The sequence below is a fragment of the Lissotriton vulgaris genome, chromosome 11 (genome assembly GCF_964263255.1).
Source record: "Lissotriton vulgaris chromosome 11, aLisVul1.2, whole genome shotgun sequence".
Classification (NCBI taxonomy): domain Eukaryota; kingdom Metazoa; phylum Chordata; class Amphibia; order Caudata; family Salamandridae; genus Lissotriton; species Lissotriton vulgaris.
The window spans coordinates 260,017,557-260,024,353 of record NC_141699.1 but is presented as its reverse complement, the minus strand read 5'-3'; positions in this window follow the sequence as shown (position 1 = coordinate 260,024,353).

The window sequence follows — 6,797 nt, the reverse complement described above, 5'->3', positions numbered from 1 at the left end:
GGAGTATTGGGTATGGGGAATGCCTTGAAGCTTGTGATGACTCAGTTTTTATTGTACATTTTGGTTCTGAAAGCCCTTTTTGGGGTGTTCGGAGCTGGACTACTTGCATCTGACTGGTGGAGACGGTGGGCACTGTGCTCAATACCTGTGCTGTTGCTGGTTTGTTGTTTGTGAAATAATTACAAATTGTTTTTTTGGGTGCTTCAATGAGCCTTTTACGGGATTTCCGAAGTCTTTTTTTCCCCGCTTTGATAATCTGTGGGCAGGTGACTGGGGTGATTTGTCGTTAGTTATTGAATCGGTGAGGGCGTTGGAAACTGTTGCTTTAGACGATGGTGATGAAACCGGTAGTGGATTGTCAAGCGTGTGCTCGTGTGTAGAACATTTGCCGTGGGGTGGAACCGGTGACTCAGAATCAGGATGCCTGGACTCTGGGAACCTCTGAATTTCTGTTAGTACAGATGTCAGAAATTGGGGCAATGAGGATAAAGAGCCGATGATGGGAGAGCAACAGCATACTGATTGGACTAGTTGCACTTGTGATTGGGCCTTGATTATCAGCGAATTAGGCGCCTCCATTTTTTTTGTCAATTCCTATGGTGTACAAGGCAAGAGTATTTAATAAATCTACCTATTGATCCATTTTGTCTGAGTGATAATTCAGTGCTGACACTGTCGAATGGAGAGTTTGGAGGAGTTGTGACCGGAGCGCATTTAGGTCTAGGGATGAAGGGCTAACAGGCAATCTGTGTGGGGCTTTGGTGAAGAAAGATAAGTCCAGGTGAGTGTTGGGCATAGTGCTGTTGCCCCATCCTGTATTGATCTTTTGTCAACAGCTATTAGCAGTTGGTGATGACGTTGTGGGGTTACTTGGTTGCTTGTTTGCCCTGATTGCTCCTTGCGGGGTGAGTACTTTAGTTGTAGCTGTTAAGTGGGCGTTAGATACTTGAGGCTTGTTTGCTAAGGGGGAGAACTGGCTGGGAATTCAAACAGAGTGATGGTCTGGCTGGGCCAACTGGCTTCTGATAAAAGAGGAAGGGGAGGCAGTGGATGATACATGGGCAGATACGTGGGCGTGGGCATTGCTGACTTGGAAGTCAAAAGGGACTGGTCGAGAGACTGAGGAGAATGGGTGGTCGCTGATGCTTCTTTTTTTGGGGGTCAGTACTTTTTGGTGAGCCTGGGAGCGATGAACTGAGACCTTTATCGCTGGCACACGTGTGGAGTATGGGCTGAACCAGTCTTTGATGCGGGAGTGGGACAGAGTAAAGGCGAAGCCGTTGCGGCAGGAGGCCATGGTATGTCGAGTGAGGTTGATCTTAGCTTCGAGGAAGATACAGAGCTTCTAAAGTAGTCCCTCAACGACATTTTTTTCAATGACGAAACTGAAAGAGCTAGAAATCTCAGGTTTGTGTCTTTGCGGGTTTGATTTTCCCTGGGCACAGAGGCTCCAACCCGCTCCACTAATTGGTTGATGGACGGGGGGAGGCTGGACTTGAAATGTGGTTTGGGGGGTTGGGGGTGTTGGGATTTGAATGAAATGTCCGAAGCTATGTCTGTAGCTGTTTCTCTAGTGGTACCCTGTTGCAACTGTAAATTATATGGTTTTGCTGGGTATTCAAGTAACATATGCTCTGCTGCTATATCGTTTGAAGCCTTCTTTTTAATATTTTTGAAGGATTAGATGGAGCTTTCCTAGTTTTCCCGGATCTCATAGCTGGGGGACGTCAGGCTAAGAGTTAAAGATGATCCTCGCTCGCCCCCACTGACCGAGCTACTCGCTGCTTAAGATGATCTGTGCACCAGAGGTTATCTCCCAGGGGGTCGTGGCTCAGTTGTATCGCACGGGGAGCAGACAGTTGGTTAATTTTCTTAGCTGGTTATAGTGAAATAGTAACTGCTCAGATAAAACAATGGTTGGTACCTTTGTTTGATTTAATTTGGTTAGACTGTTTTAGACAGTGTTTTAGGAGCACTTGTTGAGAGGCACCGGTTAAAGGATGCTGATTAAACTTGCGAGCGTACTCTTAGCGTAGAAATTTGAGACTGACCAGGTGAATGGTGGGTGGTCGGGCAAATGCTCCTCAGGGGTTGATGTAGATTGTGTCTTGGTCAGCTTGAAGTGCAGCGGGCGCGTGGAAGAATTTGAAAACCTGCCCGAGGCCAACACTGACTCCAACGGCACGCCAGCACCACAGCTGGGCACAGCAGGATTCACCAGGGTCCTTGCTGTTGCTGAGGAGATTCTCACCGCTGCACCCACTACCCCTACCGTTACTGTTAGGGGGCCGTGAAATGCTGCGGAGGCTCTGCTAGGTGGCTACCACGATTTGGCAGCTCTAGCGGCACTGCCTGCCCTGCCTTGCACAGCTTCAGGCACAGCTCCTGGCTTGAAGCTTGGGACTTATGACTTATGGCAGGGGGTGCACCTGTGTGAGCATGACTCCAAGCTTCTTGCGCCCAGCGTTGGGGGTATCTCTTATGGCTTATGCTTATGATAATGCTCAAGCAGCTGCAGCTGCTGTGGGTGCCTCCTACCGTTGTGAGGACTCATTGCTCCAGCTATAGGCAGGCACTCACCCGCTTTTGGGATGGAGAGAACCGCGGCTCCAGCAGCCGCCATCGGCAGACTCTTCCCTCGCTGTTGAGCAGTCCCACAGGGCAGACTCCCCCACCCCCGCAGCTCCTAATTAGCTCACTTACCAGGGGCACAGCTTTTTGGGCTTGGCGGCAGCCTCTGTGCGAATTTCCGGTGCTCAATGAGTCTGCACGCAGGGGGGACTCGCAGACTGCGACTCCCCCCCCCACAACAGGCGGCAGCAGCAGCAGGACACACAGCAGTGGCAGCCAAGAGCCATCACCACCTCGCAGCCTCTGGCAGCCTCGGACCTCAACAGCCTCGAGCAAAACGTGGACTGGACTTACTGTCTCTCGCAGTTGCAAGTTGGAGAAATGTCAAAGAAGAATAATCAGAGTTTTGACAAATTTAACAGAATAGGTAGTGCTTCAGACAAGACCATCATTTTTTTTCATTATTAGTCTCATTTAAAATTATATTTTGTTTGGTGTTGTGCCACAAATTGAGCGAAGGGCATGGCAGGGCATTTAGTTTCTACCTCATGGGTCTTAAACATTTAAGGGCCGATAACAATGTTGGTTGGTAAGCCTCCGACCGCTCATCGGAGGCTTACCGACCGACATGATAGGTTTACAGTCTGCCGCCCAATTATGATGTAGGAGTTCGGAATGTAAACAGGCTGCAACGGGCTCAAGGAGCCCGTCGGCCAGTCGGAAACCTTTCATAATCCCCTATGGATGGCATACCTATCGTCGGGATTATAACGTCGGTTTCTAACAGGCTTTTCATATTGGGATTTCCCACATGCAACGCCTGTCAGAAAGCAACTTTGGGGGCCTCTAGCAGGGCCCCCATCTCTCAATGGCCTCCGGTTGGGGGCCCAGGGGGCACCTGTGGTGCCCTCCTGGTAATTCCTGCATCACGTTGCAGGCACTGTGACACACAGTGGGAGCTTGTGCTGTGTCTAGTTTCTGACTGCAACCAAAGCTTCCATAGAGAAATGGGAGCTTGCAACTGCACCATGTGTGGTCGCATTGTAATTGTGGTGTCGGGGCTGCCGATTAGAGTTCGGTCGGTCGGTCCCTCCCAAGACTGCAACAATGTCGGGCAGACGTGAGTAATGATGCCCCGTGTGTCTAGTCTTTTAGCTTTTGATAGGTTTGGTCGGTGTGACAAATGGACATTGTTTTTATCCGCATTTCATTTCAGGCAAACTGTTTGCATCTTATCTTGTAAGATATTGAATTTCTGCCATTATTAAAAAATTCAAAACTATTTTTCTGGTATCTATTTTTTTTGTCTTCTAGATATATATCGGCAAGTACAAGTTCTGCAAATTATGGGGGGTTTTTGTACAGTGTTTTACTTTAGCTTTAGTTCCTTCAGTAGGTTAACCCAAATCTAGTCACATACTTTGATGCAGTCTGCCTACCGGATATATCAGCATCAGATTGTTTTTGTCTCTCTAGCACGCATATCTTTCTACCACTGACATATTCACCTGGAAATATGACACTTACGGTATATATCCTGATGAACACACATTAACAGGTACATGGCCCATGTGTTTACTGTTTATTACATTGTTCCTGGCGGGAGTTACTTAGCACTACAAGACAGAATGAGGTTCTGTCAAAAGCGCATCTAAGAAACAAGTTACTTACCTGTAACTTTAGTTCTCCAGTATTGGTAACTTTCATAGATTCCCATTGCTTGTATCATTCCCCGTCGTCGGAATGGGAGCCTCGGTAATAATATATATATATATATACCTAGGTAAATACACCCCAATAGGTGTAAAAAAGGTAAAAAATTAGGCCTAGGCCTCATTATCTTTTGTAGCCTATTGGTGTCATTATGTAAAAAGACCCAAAGCCACCTTAGCAACCAATCAGATCAGCCTCACCCTGTAGAACCTTCCTGAGAAAGCTCTGAGCCTCAGATTTTCGTAGCCGTTGCTTTGCCACATAATCACCTAGCCCTAAAGTGAGCTTTCCCAGGGGAGGCGGGTGGGCGCATGGGAATCTATGAAAGTTACCAATACTGGAGAACTAAAGTTACAGGTAAGTAACTTGTTTCTTACTCCAGTATTGGAACTTTCATAGATTCCCATTGCTTGTATCAGAGTAGATAGCAGGTAGCATACCTCAAACATTTCGTGCACAGTTACAGAATCATTATAAACTAATGACATCACAGATTATAACAACCATAAGGCAGTAACAAAGCATAAGAAACGAAATGTTTGAAAAAACAGGAGGAGGGAAGAGAGGAAAGCTCACCTCTTATTGGAAGAGATTTCTCAGGACTGCCTGTCCTACAGCCGAATCCTCCTTCGCAGCCGCCTCCAGGCAGTAATGTCTCGTGAAGGAGTGCGTACTGCTCCAGGTGGCTGCTCTGCAAATATCCTTTATGGATACTCCAGCAAACAGCGCTGTTGATGCTGAGATCGACCTTGTGGAATGTGCCTTCACCTGTCCTTGTAAAGGTTTGCCTGCCGCCTGGTGGCAGAACCGGATCGCACTGGTTATCCATCTAGATATCCCTTGTTTTGACAAAGGAAATCCTTTCCTTGGGGCTCCGAAAGCCACAAACAGTTGGGGTGTTTTTCGAAATCCAGCTGTGCGTTGTAGATAGAATTTCAAACATCTCTGAACATCCAGAGAATGAAGTGTCCTCTCAGCCTGGGTTGAAGGTCGAGGAAAAAAAGACTTCAAAACCACTGGTTCATTAAGATGAAAGTCTGTCGGTACCTTCGGAATGAACTTGGGGTTCATCCGTAGGATCAATGTATCATTCTTGAACTGCAAGAAGGGTTCTTTGATGGTTAAAGCCTGAAGCTCTCCTACTCTCCTTGCAGAGGTGAGTGCCGAAAGAAGCGCCACTTTCCATGATAGGCAGGTCCGCTTTATGTACTGGCTCAAATGGCGGTCTCATCAGCTGAGCCAGGACCACATTCAAGTGCCATACCGGCGGTGGGGGCTTAACTGGCGGAAAAACTCTAAACAGTCCTTTCAAGAATTGTTTTATTACTCTTGCTGACAATAGAGAGGGGCCCGATCTTGTCCTCCTATACCTGGAAATAGCTGCCAAGTGGACCTTGATAGAAGCATGAGCCAGACCTGCTTGTGCTAACGATAGAATGTATGGTAAGAGTTGATGCGGAGCTGACGAGAAAGGATGTACTTTTTCCCTCTGACACCACAAATGGAACCTCTTCCATTTCGCTCTATATGTCTTATTAGTGCTAGGGGCTCGTGCCTGTGCCAAGATGGTCCTGCATTCCTCTGGGATGTTTAAATCCTTAAACTCTCTGTATTCAGGAGCCAAGCCGTCAACTGAAGCGAACTCGGGTTCGGGGGAAGAACCTGGCCGTCGTACATCGATAGAAGTGTCTGTTTGGGTTGCAGAAGAATGGGTTGTGTCTCTGATAGAAGCAACTCCGTGTACCAAAACTGGCGAGCCCAGGCAGGCGCTATTAGTATCATCCTGCACCTGTCCATCTTGAGTTTCTTGAGGACTCGAGGAATCAGGGGAAATGGCGGAAAGGCGTAAACAAACGCGCCTGACCAGGACATCGAAAGGGCATTCCCCAGTGACCCTCGATGGTGTTCCCTGCTTGCGTAACACCGGCATTTCTTGTTTCCTGGTGTTGCAAACAGGTCGATCGCTGGGGTCCCCCAACAGAAGAAGATGTCTTTGATCACTGCGTGCTCCAATTCCCACTCGTGCGAGACTGCTCTCAGGCGGCTTAGCGTATCCGCCTTCGTGTTGCATACTCCTGGAAGGTGTTCTGCTACGAGTGTGATGTTCTGCGCTATCGCCCATTCCCACAGTATTTGGGCTTCCTGTGAAAGCAGTGGCGATCTTGTGCCTCCCTGCTTGTTGACGTAATGCATTGCGGTGGTGTTGTCCGTCCGCACCAGGATTGCTGAGTCTGTAATCCTTGGGAGGAAAGCCAACATTGCCAATCGAATAGCTCTTAGCTCCAGAACGTTGATATGTAGGCGACGCTCCTCCGGAGTCCAGTGACCACTGACCTGGAGGTCTTGCATGACCGCTCCCCAACCTTGTAGAGAAGCGTCCGTGGTAATGACGTGAGGAGCCCGTGCAGCCTTGAAACTGAGTCCCACAGTGAGGTGAGATCTTTTCATCCACCATGAAACCGACCGTTTCATTCGCTGGGTAACCGTCACCCTGTCGTCGAGCGAACCTTCCA